Source organism: Chrysochloris asiatica, unplaced genomic scaffold (assembly GCF_000296735.1).
Source record: "Chrysochloris asiatica unplaced genomic scaffold, ChrAsi1.0 scaffold00103, whole genome shotgun sequence".
NCBI lineage: Eukaryota > Metazoa > Chordata > Mammalia > Afrosoricida > Chrysochloridae > Chrysochloris > Chrysochloris asiatica.
The window spans coordinates 6,637,070-6,650,614 of record NW_006408621.1 but is presented as its reverse complement, the minus strand read 5'-3'; the positions used below and the strand labels follow the sequence as shown (position 1 = coordinate 6,650,614).

General features: G+C 39.3%; 1 pseudogene; it reads left to right on the top strand.

Moving 5' to 3' along the window:
• Nucleotides 1–403: 403 nt before the first annotated feature.
• The window catches only part of LOC102827038, a 123,499-nt pseudogene continuing 110,357 nt past the window's right edge, over nucleotides 404–13,545 (top strand).

Genomic DNA, 13,545 nt, shown 5'->3' with positions numbered 1-13,545 from the left:
AGTAATTGAAATTATTCAGAAACTGAATGAATGTCTGTGAATCTATTGTACAGGTTATTTCTATACTGCGTGAAAGAGGGGATTGTATAGTTACTAAGCTCCTTTAGCACTCTAAATTTTTATAAAATTGTATCTTATATTTCAATTTGAAACCTAAGATTTAGTTCCAGCTAAGCTCCAAGGCAGTCTTTCACATTCTACTCCTGCGTAGTAGATATTAAAGTGCACAAAATTTCCAGTTTTATTCTCTTTGTGTTGCATTCAGTACCCTTCAAGAAGTGGTTTTCACTGTAATACTACTCACATAAAACAAATATATTTTTTTCTTTTTTGTTTGCTTTCTCCCAGCCCAAGTTCATTTGAATAGAATTTGACTGTATTTTTTTCAATTGAACCTGAAAAAATGGAGACGACTTATGATGCTGTATCCAAATCATGGGATGCAGCCATAGGAAACATGGATGTGTAAGACTAACTGTCCCTTCACATAGAGATCAAAGCCAAATAGTTATGACAGAACAGCTCACTGGGGAATCTTCTAGTAGAAAAGGTTGCACTTCTTAGATTTGTTGTGAAATGTAACATTTGGAAGTGGTAAATCATTGCAGGAGCCAGTGTGCTTGGCAACCACATTCCTGCCTGGGTTGCTGGCAATACAAGCTGGGGCTTCACAGTCTCATACAGCTCTGATGGGGACATATGAGCCATCAGTGAGTGATCATTTGGGGAAAACCTGACAGAAAACAGAAGTTTTCTTTACTTTGTCTTGCTGTAATGAAGTGAGCAGAAGCTGAATGAAATAAAGTTGTCTCATTTATTATACAGATGACTCACACACTCTCTGACTCATGCCAGCAAAATCACCCTGCCATGAGCAGAAATATGCCAGGACCTAAGATAAATGGTGTTCCATCTGCCCCCTACCCCACCTCCAGTCCTCTCTGAAGACTGAAATATCGTGATGTGGTTCAGAGCTGCACTTCTGCCTCACAGCTGGGGCAGTAAGTCATTTCATCTCAAGATGACTCTCTTGGTTGTAGATAAACCCACTGGGGTAGGATAGGATGCTGTTAATCAACCCTGTCCATGACATCATTAAGTTAACAGTGTCTGTACATAAGTAACATCTTATAATTGTGTCATTCTTGTGATTTAAAATTATTCTTTTGTGCTTTCATCCATCAGGTAAAACAAAGATAGAATAGAGACCTGTACTTTCAGAGCAGATGTATATATAATTGTGCTTCTAAAAAAGAATGTGCCATCATACTTCTGCATTATGTCTCTGTCCCATCTGGTTTTCGTCTGGTCAGATCTGAACAGCAGCCATTTTCCCCTTCAGCTTACTTGAAAAACTTGATGTGCTAGAGATAATGTTAAGATTTGAGTCAAAGCCGAATAGAGCTGTGTGATATCACTGCAATCCTTTTCCCACTTAGATTTCTGAGAATTTCTTATTTTAGTCAGGAAGCAAATGTGTTTGAATTGTTTTTCAAGAATACGTATAGGTAAAGTATTTTACAAGTACACACTGCAGTCCCAAATTGATTTTGCATTAGTGTTTAATGTATTTTTTTGACATCAATTGTTGTTGTTATGTGCCGTGGAGTCGGTTCTGACTCATAGTGACCCTGTACAGGGTTTCCGAGGCTGTAAATCTTTACGGGAGCAGACCGCCTCATCTTTCTCCCGCGGAATCGCTGGTAGTTTCGAACTGCTGACCTTGCGGCTCGCAGCCCGATTCGTAACCACTATGCTACCAGAGCTCCTTTTTGTATCAATTAGACTTCTATAAATGCAGCATTTTCTACTTATCATGTGTTTTACATTATCCCCTTGAAAAATTGAAATCTCTGCATAAAAGTTTACGTTTGTCAAAAGACTCCCCTTTCCCCATTCACTGATCCCTCTTTTCTCTGTACATTCCGCTTTTGTCTTCTCTGGTAGGAGTCAGGCAGATAGTTTCTTGAAGGAAAAGGGGAGCATAAAGATTTCTGTTTAAACTGATGTTTGTCATCTTTTGCTCTTAAATCATGTTTAAAGGGTCCTTTTGAAAGAAATTGAGCTAAAATTTCTGGGAAAAATTATAGGATAATTTAGTAAATGTGCATGGGTCAACAGGTTAAATTAAATGCCAATATGGCAATAATGGAGTCCTGGTGTGGCACTACTGGTTAAGCATTGGACTGCTAATCACAAAGTCAGCAGTTCAAACCCACCAGCTGTTCCTCGGAAACCCTATACAGGGTCATATGAGTTGGAACCAACTTTGACAGCACTTAACAACAACAACAACAACAATGGCAATAAGAATAAAGCCCTGGTAGCATAGTGGGTTGGGTTATGAATTGGGCTGTTAACCCCAACATCAGCAGTTCAAATCTACGAGCCACTCCATGGGAGAAAGATGAGATTTTCTGCTCCCATAAAGATAGATTTACAGTCTCAGAAACCCTACGCAGGGTCGCTATGAGTTGGAACTGACTCGATGGCACACAATCACCACCATCACCACTGCAATAACAGGACCCCAGGTGTGGTACTTTAGGATAAGCACTGGGTTACTGACCACAGGGTCAAACTCACCAGCTCCTCCTGGGAAACTCCACACTGGAGTGATGTGATGAGAACTGGCTCAACAGCACTTAACAACAACAAATGCAGTAATAATTTCTTTTATGAGGACCAGCACATGACTGATCCCAATGAGGTAGAGATTAAAGATTCCCAAATGTCCAACTTTTCCAAAATGGACACCAGTCCATCATCTCTGGTATTAATCATTACTTCTCCCCTCGGAATTCTCCCCAGAGTTCTGCAATTCTCTGCAAAGTTTCACAAAACTCACAAACCATCAAGGAAATGGTTCACATGATTGTGGAAGCTGGTAAATCCAAAATCTGAAGTTCAGATGTAAATCTGGGAGATTCTCCTACTCACATTAAAGCAGAGATCAGTTGGAGGTGAGCCAGACACAGGATCCTTAGCAAGAGAGCAAACTGGGCCAAAGTATAGCTACAGAGATGCAGAACTGCCAAAAGAGAAAGAAGGCCTCACTTGGTTGACCAAGCAAAGGGCACACAGTAACTCATGTTGCCAACAGGGCTTTCTGAGTCCTGGGCCAGGATGTGTTTTAGGATGGTAATAGAGGTCTGATTGGTATCTGTCAGGCTGATATAACACAAGAACTAGTCTTCAGTGTATCTTCCATTTGGAAAGGGGCACTCAAAGATGGTGTTTTGCCCACATCTAGTGTAGCGGTTATGAACTGGGCTGCTAACCTCAAAGCCAGCAGTTCGAAACTACCAGCTGTTCTGTGGGAGAAAGATGAGACTTTCTGCTCCCGTAAAGATTTGCAGCCTTGGAAACCCTGTGCAGGGTCACTATGAGTCGGCACCGACTCCACGGTACTTAACGACAACAACAACAGGGCACTGATGGGTTAATGCACTGGACTGCAAGGTTGGTTTGAACCACAAAGTCAGAGGTTGAAGCTCACCAGCCACTCCTTGTAGACCCTTTATAGGGTCGCTATGAGTCAGAAGTGACTTGAAGGCACTGAACAACAACAAGAAAGGGCACTGATAAAGGTGAATTTTCAGCTTTGTGACATCAACAGTTCAGATTGAGGATGCTGTCCATGTTAGGTAGGCCATATCTGGTCTCAGCCAATTCTGTGACCCCAGCCTCTTGCTTTTCTAAATTAAGGAGGACACTGGCCTTTTACCTAATAAGTAGTTCTTGTTTTAGCACAATAACAAAGAGAACTGCTCATTGCAGACCATACCCACAAGAAAGCTAAGTGTAGTGACTCCTCTAGTAAGGCATGGATTCAAGATACATCCCATCTTAATCTTGCCTCATTAACACAACAGACAATTCACGCCAAAATGGGACCATAACCGCAGTCATGTTGTTGTTGCTGGTAAGTGCCATGAAGTAGATCCTGACTCATAGCGACCTTGTATAAGGTTTCCAAAGAGCGGCTAGTGAGTTTGAACCACTGACTGTGTGGTTCAAGCTGACCTTTGGGTCCAGCTTTAGCCCACAGAGGTGTACCCAGACTCCAATACATCACACAATGGAGGGCTTTGACAACAAGGGCCATATTAAGTAATTCATTGCATTGCAGCTACCTATTGATTCATTTCTGAAGCAATGACATGATACTTTATTTAGAATTTCAAAATATGGTCTGTTGGATTTGGTTTCTGTGAGATTTTCCCACAAAATAAGTGTCTCATGGAAAAATGAGTTCAGAAAATAAATTTCAGATGATACATTTTCCTATAAAAAACTATATAAAGTATATATATATTAGAATTTCTAAATGCTCTGTTATCAAGAAATTCTGTTAACTATGTTTATTGTTGCTGTTGTTAAGTGCCGTCAAGTTGGTTCTGACCCACAGTGACTGTATAGGGTTTTCGATGGGCGACTGGTGAGCTTGAGCCACGGACCTTGCCATTCAAATGGCTTTGAAGTCTGGCACATTTGCTAAATACATCATCCTCCACCCCTCTTTAGGTCAACTGACATAGTTAAGAGTCAATGTCAAGAGGGAACAAATCTTTACAGCAAGGATCATTCCGACCCACTCCATACACATAGTAGACAGGGATGGGCAACTTGGACATTGGCTACCCAAAGTGGGGGAGCCACAAAGGCAAGAAGTGACTGGCTTATATGCTTTCAAGAGGGACCCTAGATCCAGAGGGCATGGAGGAAGGTAAAATCTTCACTGAGTAGTATCCAATCTGTCTAGGCAGGGCTGATGAAAGCAAATGCATATAGGTCTCTTGTGATACAATAGTGAATCATTGTTATCAGGACTGATTGTGAGGGTTGGAAATATAAAGGTAGACATTTTGTAGCAAGGAGAGGAGTGTTTAACTTTTCAGCCTAGGAGCGGAGGTCCCTGGGACCATAAAAGGAGAAGAGTGGAGAGTGGGACCCTACCCAGAGAAGCAGTGATGCTATAAATGGAGACAGAGACAATGACGTGGAGAGATGGAGCAGCTGGGGACTTCAGACACAGAGAGGGAAAGGGGCTGTGTGCTGACAACCGTGGGGCAGGCTTGCAGGATATACCCTTTTGTTGGTTGATGATGCATGGAGGGGATTGTAACCATGACAATGAAACAATATATGATAGGATGAATGTAAAACTAATGCTCTCCCATGTAAACTGTCTCATAATTCACAATAAAACATTAAAAAACAAAAAGTCAGTGTCATTTTGTACAGTTCTGAACTAAAACAGGCCATAGAAATCAGTTATAAATATAATTGTTAAATGAAATGCTATGGAGAGTTTGGTGACACACAAATTATATTTTTCATTCTAGGTGATACTCATTTTAATAAATAGTTGCTGTTTTTGAAAACACTGAAATTAATTAAACTGTGAGTTTCCTAAGAATAGGGACTGTTTTTGTATTTTGATCATATAGCACAGTGCACATAGTCAAAGCTCAATATTTATTGAGTTAATAAACAATATAAAAGGATATCTGAAGATTGCAGATTACTTTAATATAAAGATGTTCACCTAAATACTAGAAAAAATTTAAATATGTTTCAGCCCACCCTAAATGGTGCATTTCCTTAAATGACCTGTTTTCTTTTTATGAACTAACTTTAGTCACCAGTGGCGTCCTGTTGAGAAGAGATACATTATGCTATTTATATTGTTCTAAGTTAAAAGGACAATGCAGATGATTATGAGATAGCCATTGTAACTGTTTCTTAAGGGACCAGCCAATGTTTTTTAGAAAATATGATTGTTCTCTAAGAGATACTGAGAACCAATATTCATTCAACCTGCAACATGTTTTTCCTGATGCTTTCCTGCAAGTAAAAGATTTATTGAAATTTCCGTAATTCTAATGGAAACAAGCATATAATGCGTTCTAGTGGCATTTTGTTGTTTTGTTTTAGTTTTGAAGGGAATACCACATAATTACATTAATGATATTAAATGTGTGGTCTGGCAAAACAGAAACATAGAATGGCAATAACTAAATGAAGATAGTAGTAATTTTGGGTTAATGATATTTTAGTGTTTATAAAATAGTGGGTTACACGTTGAATTTTTACCCACAGGTCGGTAGCTGTTTTAGAGGGCAAAGGATAGGCTTCTGATCCTGTAAAGATTTACAGCCTCAGAAACCCTTCATAAGGCCACCATGAGTCCGAACCAACTTGGGGACACACAACAGCACCCACTTATTTGAACTTTTGATAATTTAAAGCTTTTGTTTGTTTTGTTCCATGTTTAAATTTTAGGTGAGTAAAATAAAAGGTATGGAAAATTTTTGCATAGTGTAGTGGACAGTGATATTGAAGCTGTGTAAAATCAAATGCTTCTAAAACTCTCATTTTAAGTACAGATATCATTTATAAATCATCTAACATTGATCTGGGAGGTTGAAACCATGGTCCTGATGTAGGAAATAACACTGTATTTTAACTGCTGGCAAAAAGAGTCCTAGGCTGGTGGGAAGTCTTTCAAATGATTAATCATAAAATAGATCATTGTGTTATAGAGATTAGAGAAAACTTCCGACCCTCTGGATCCATGCTCTTTGCTTGACCTTACTGAATTATTTTAAGTTTCTACATTGCTCTTTTTGATATTTTTCTAGCTGTTGTTGTTGTTGTTAGGTGCCAACAAGTCAGTACCGACTCATAGCAACCCTACGCACAAGAGAAGGAAACACTGCCCGGTCCTGGGCCAAACTCACAATTGTTGCCACACTTGAGCCTATTGATGCTACCACTTTGCCAATCCATCTCGCTGGGGGTCTTCCTCTTTTTCTCTGACCCTCCTTCTTACCAAACATGATATCCTTCTCCAGCGACTGGTCCCTCCTGACAATATGTCCGAAGTACAAGCGATGAAGTTTGGTCAACAAATATATATATATATTTATAGTTGTTGTTGTTAAGTGCTGTGAAGTCGGTTCCGACTCATAGCGACCATGCACAGGGTTTCCGAGGCTGTAAATCTTTACGGGAGCAGAAAGTCTCATCTTTCTCCCGTGGAACAGCTGGTAGTTTCGAACTGCTGACCTTGCGGTTCGCAGCCTGATTCGTAACCACTACGCTACCAGAGCTCCATATATATGTTATTATTGTTATTGCTAAGTGCCATTGAGTCGACTCTGACCCATAGTGACCCTATATAGGGTTTCTGAGGAGCAGCTGGTGTGCTTGAACTGCTGACCTTGCAGTTCAAATGGCTTTTCAGTCTGGCGCATTAAGCCACATTGCCACACCAGGATTACATATATATATATATGGAGTTCTGGTGTGGCACTTTAAAATAAGCCCTTGAACCACAAGGTCAGTGATTCAAACTTGCTCGCCACTTCTCAGAAATCCTATACAGGGTTGCTATGAATTAGAAATGATTCGATAGCACTTAATAACAATAGCAATGCTTATTTCTATGATAAGGAAAGTTGTTTAGCTGTGGACCTCATCCACAAGAGCAAAATGGGTAGAGAGACATGTGGTTAGGCCCTGTAATGTCTTTTGTATTTTATGATACAATATTGGAAGTGCTCAATTATCTATAAGAAGAAATGTGGTAAACAGCTACCTGGCTAACCAACTGGAAGAGATCCATATTTATGCCTATTCTGAAGAAAGGTGACCTAAGAGCATGCAGAAATTATCAATCAATAGCATCAATTTGTTGTTAAGTGCTGTTAAACCTTGTATAGGGTTTCCAAGGAGCCACTAGTAAGATTGAACCACTCATCTTGTGATTCAAACTGACCTTGTGGTCCAGTGCTTTATCCCACAGCACCACACCAGGACTCCAATATCATCAATACCATATTACACACAAGTAAAAGTTTGCTGAAGATAATTTAAAAATGGCTACAGTAGTACATCAACACAGAATTGCCAGAAATTTCAGTTGTTACACAAGGGGATGTGGAATGAATCAAATGGATCTTGACTAAAAGCAGAGAATAACAAAACAATGTCTTTCTGTGTTGTATTGAGTATGCAAAGACATTCAACTGTGTAGATCACAACAAATTATTGATAATATTGAGAAGAATGGGAATTCTAGAATATTTTACTGTGTTCATGTGGAACCTGTTCATAGTCCAAGAACCAGTCTTTGAACAAATAAAGGGGATACTACATGATTTTAGAATCAGGAAAGGTGTGAAACAGGGTTGTTACCTCTCACAGTACAAATTCAATCTGTATGCCAAGCAAATACTCTGAGAAACTGGACTTAATGAAGAAGAACGTGACATCAAGATCTCAGGAATACTTATTAATGACCTGTGATATGAGATGTTACAACCTTGATTGCTGAAAGTCCTCTTCTATTTACTGTTGAAGATCAATGATTAGAGTTTCAAGTATTGATTACACTTCAATGTAAGGAAAACAAAAAATCTCACAACTGAACCAAGAAGCAGTATCATGATACATGACGGAAAATATTGAAGTTGTCAATGATTTATTTTACTTGGATCTATAATCAATGTCCATGGATGCAGCGGTCAAGAAATCAAATGATAGATTGCATTGGGCATATCTGTTGCAAAAGACCCCTTCAAAGTGTTAGAGAGCAAAGATGTCACTTTAAGGACTAAGGTGCCCCTAACCCAAGCCATGGTATTTTCCAATCCCTCATGTGCTTGCAAAACCTGGACAATGACTAAGGAAGACCAAAGAATAATTGATGCCTTTGGATGGTGGTGTTAGTGAACTATGTTGAATATAAAATGCCAGAAGAATGAAAACAATCTGTTTTGGAAAAAGGACAGCCACTTAGAAGTGAGGATGCTGAGACTTGCTCTTATGTCCTTCAGACCTGTTATCAGGAGGGATCATTCTCTGTAGAAAAAAAGTCATGCTCGGTAACATAGAGGGTCAGCACAAAAGAGAAAGTCCCTCAGTGAGAAGGACTAACAAACAGGCTGTGATAATGCACTCAAACATAGCAATGATTCTGAGACTGGCGCAGGACCTGGCAATATTTTTTGCTGTTGTACAGATGATCATTGTGAGTTGGAATCAACTCAATGACACCTAACAACAGCATGTTTTATGATATTAAGGTAGCACATAATATTCTGTCTTAACTTCAGGCCTTACATCATGTATGCTAATAACCTACTATGTATCAGGCCAGGCTATGAACATACTGTGAGAATAAGATAGTCTTGCTTACTTGCCTATTTGTCATTGCATAACTAGCTGTGCAGTCAAGCAATTGTACATTATTATACTTATTATAAAATGATGTTAGATAGAGCATCCTAGGCAAAAATGGCAGCAGATACAAAGGTATTGATTTAGGGTGGGGAAAAAAAAAACAACAACAAAAAACCTGAGTGCATATTTTAGAAATCAAGAAAGAAGACCTAAGAAGGTAACCAGCAACTGGGGAAATGGCATGAAGTGAGACAGAGGCTTATATAACTATGTGGAGCCTTGGCTTATGATGAGAAGTTTGGATTTTCTTCTAAATGTAACAGAAAGCATTAAAAAGTTTTCAAGCAAGGATTCAACATAGATTTATGATTTTAGGGCATCACATTTCCATATAGAAAAATGCGCTGAAGAATGTAAAATAAAGTAATGTAGAGCAAACTGATCTTAATGTTTTCTTTTTCTTTTCTGTAAGTTCAGACCAGGAATGTGGATAACTTGGTTAAAGTGACAACACTAAGAAAGAGAGAGATATCTGAAATAGAGAAATAATTCTGCAGGTGAATTAACAGGATTTACTGTGGATGAGCTATGAATAGTAAAGGGAAAAAATGAAGTGACATTTAGTTTTATGGCTTGAGTGACTGGCAATGCTAATTATTGAGAAAGAAACAGATTTGGAGATTTGCTACTTTTAATTTGCTGCTTTTGACCTTTTATATTTGAGATAGGAGCCCTGGTGGTGCAGTGGTTAAGCATTTGGCTGCTGAATGAAAAGTTGGTGGTTTAAATCCTCTAGCCTCTACATGGGAGGAAAATGTGACAGTTTTTCCACAAAGATTTACTGCCTTGGAGACCCTATGAAGCAGCTCTATTCAGTCCTATGACTCTGAAGACAGATGAACCTATAACCCAAAAATTCCAAGGATTGCCAGCTACTAGAAGCTGAAATAGACAACAAATAACCTCGCCAAAGAACCAAACCCTTAATTTGGACTTGCGGTGTTTATAGCTGTGAGAAAATACATTTCTCTTCTTTAAAGTCATCCACTTGTAGTATTTCTGTTGTCACAGAACAAGGAAATTATGACAGATGCCTATAAAACTTCCAAATAGAGTTGTGACTTTCTATCTATCTATCTGCCATTTACCTATCTACCTCTCTGTGTGTAGATCTGAAGCACAGAGAGTACAAATCTAGATTAGAGATATAAATCTAGAAGTACCTATGTACATGGTACTTGAAAAAACATGAGAGTTTATTATTGAGTCCTGAGACTCTCTTACTTGTGGCATTTTGGTAAAAGAGGAAAATGCAAGAAAGGAGATTGAAAAGTAGTGTCCAGAGGGATAGGAGGAAAACGAGGAAGTATAGAGACAGGCTGAAACAGAGGCTACTGAAAAGAGGAAAGGATGGGCATTTTTGCTAAATGCTACTAAAAAGTCCAATAATAGGAGGACCCATGTCTCTTCCAGTATGGCAACATGGGGCCACTGATAATCTTTACAATGGAGTTGTGTTATCCAGATTAGAATATGCTGAAAAGTGAATGCAAGATGGAGCTACTTTGTGGGCAATTCTGTTGAGACATGTTTTTGTGAAGGGGAGCAGAGAAACAAAAAGGAAGCTGATGTTGAGACCAAGGGAAATTCATTTTTGATAACTGAAAAGTTTTTTTGATATTTTCAAAATATGAGGTAATTCACAAATTATGGGGCATATCATTAGATCAGATAATTCTAACAAATAACTGGAATTTAGCTGGTAGGTAATAGATTTTGCCAATATAAATCATACTTTACCTTTCTTTATCACTCCTATATCTTTATAGGAGTCCTAGTGTGGTGCTGTGGGTTAATGCACTGGACTGCAAAGTTGGTTTGAACCATAAGGTTGGCAGTTTAAATTCACGAGCCACTCCTAAGAAACTCTATACAGGGTTACCATGAGTTGGAATCAGCTTGACGACACTTAACAACAACAACATATGTTTATAAAAGTCCTTGTGTGGCACTGCAGGATAATGTGCTGGACTGCCAACCTCTCAGCTCAAACCCACTAGTTGCTTCTTAGAGGCCCTATACAGGGTCACCATGGGTCGGAACCAACTCAATGGCACTTAACAGCAATAACAACAAAATATGTTTATAACTGTACATAGCTGAAAATAATGACTCAGTGAAACACACAGCTTGAGATAAGCTTCCTATTGTGCCTGGAACAATCATGAGAAATCATAACACATTCTTTGTCTGAAAGTGACCTTGTTGAATAGAAAAAAATTTCCAAACACAGTTCAATGACTTGAGCTGAAAAAGATTCGGAATATTTTTGCCACATTAATTCCAACACATCTTTCTATTTTGCTGGTGTTTATGGTGATGTTGCTGAAATTCTAACAGTACAACTCCCTTTGCCTTTATAAAAAGTCATTTTTGAGTTATGTTGCTAAAGCAAGAGCTAAACTTGAATAGAAAATCAGCTCTTTTTATTAGTTTGTTTTGTTTGGTAAGAAGCAAAGCTCTGGAGTTCTCAAACATTTCAACATCATGGCAGGAGTGCTTGCTCCAGCATACATATACTAAAATTGAGATGATGCCGTGAAGATTTAGGATGGCCCCCGCACAAGATGACATGCCAATTTGTGAAACATCAGGGCAGAGTGGCAAAGGAGAAGGTCTGTATTTTTAGAGGCGATGTGAACAGCCCAGGCTTCCAAGGCCCTGCTTTCTGACTGGTCTCTGCCAATGTTACAGCATCACACGAGTTTCCTGTGGTTGTCTGCAGAGCATAGATGCCATCGGCACTGTCTAGGCCCTTCTGTACAGGAAAAGATGCACGGCGTATCTGTAGCTCTGATATCTAGTCCCCTGTATATTATATCTCTTTATAGATGGAAATGGCAATACAGTGTTTTGGTAAAACATTAAAAACAAACAAACAAACAAAACACACATGCCTTTTGAAATTGTCTCTGAACTCAGAACTTTTCAGATTAATTTTCTGTTTTCTCTTTAATCATGACTATTTTGAAAACTTCTGCTGGCACTTACCCAGTTGCAGAGGAGCAGAGGGTTGATTATGACTCTTGTTAACCACATGTGTGACAGAGTAGAACTGTACTCCTTGCTTTCTGTGGCTGGCTTTTCAGATGTATATGTCTAGGCCTTTCTCCCCAGGCCCTTCTGTATGGAATGGTATTTCAATGCTTTCAGTTAGTAAATGAACTCATTAACCATTGTCACCATCCAGGGAGTTTCTGGTTGGACTTGTTAAGTGCTGTTGAGTTGGTTCCGACTCCTAGTGAGGCATGGCGAGTGAGCTTGAACCACCCACTTTGCAGTTCAAGCTAACCTTTCAGTTCAGGGCTTTACCTACAGCACCACACCAGTAGCTACAGTAAGGCCAAAACCTGAATGAAGATGCAGAACTCAACAGTCAAAGAGAGGAGCCTCTTGTAAAATGAGTCTTAGTTATGTTGTTTTGTTGGTAGGTGCCATTGAGTTGGTTCTGATTCACAACAATCGAATGTACAACAGAACGAAACACTGCTTGGTCCCGCACCATCCTCACAATTGTTTCTGTGCTTGAGCTCTACATTGATGGCACTGTGTCAATCCATCTCGTTACAAGTCGCCCTCTTTTTCACTGACCCCTTATGTCCTTCTTCAGGGACTGGTCCCTCTTGAGAATATCTCCAAAGTTAATGAGACAAAATCTCGCTATATTTGCTTCCAAGGAGCATTCTGTTTGTTTTCCTTCCAGCACAAATTTGTATGTTCTTTTGGCAGTCCTTAGTATATTCAATATTCTTTGACAACACAATCATTCAAAGACATCAATTTTTACTCATTGTCCATGCATAGGAGGTGATTGAAATACCAGGCTTGGATCAGGCACACCTTAAAGAGTCCTCAAAGTGACGTCTTTGCTTTTTAGCACTTTAAAGAAGTCTTTTGAAGCAGATTGGCCCAGTGCAATGATATTGATAGACAATTTCCATATTCTGTAGGGTAATCTTCTTTGGAATGGACACAAATATGGAACTCTTCTAGTCAGTTAACCAGATATCTATATTGTTGGTTGTTATTGTTGTTGTTAAGTGCCGTGGAGTCGGTTTCGACCCATAGCGACCCTTAATAGGGTTTCCGAGGCTGTAAATCTTTACGGGAGCAGATAGCCTCATCTTTCTCCCGCGGAGCAGCTGGTAGTTTCGAACTGCTGACCTTCGGTTCGCAGCCCGATTCGTATATTGTTGGTAGGCAGGTAGAAATTTATTGAAATATTTCAATAGGTCCTGGACCCATTTCATCAAGTCCTGGACCCTTGCTTCAACACACCTCGAACTTCTTCCT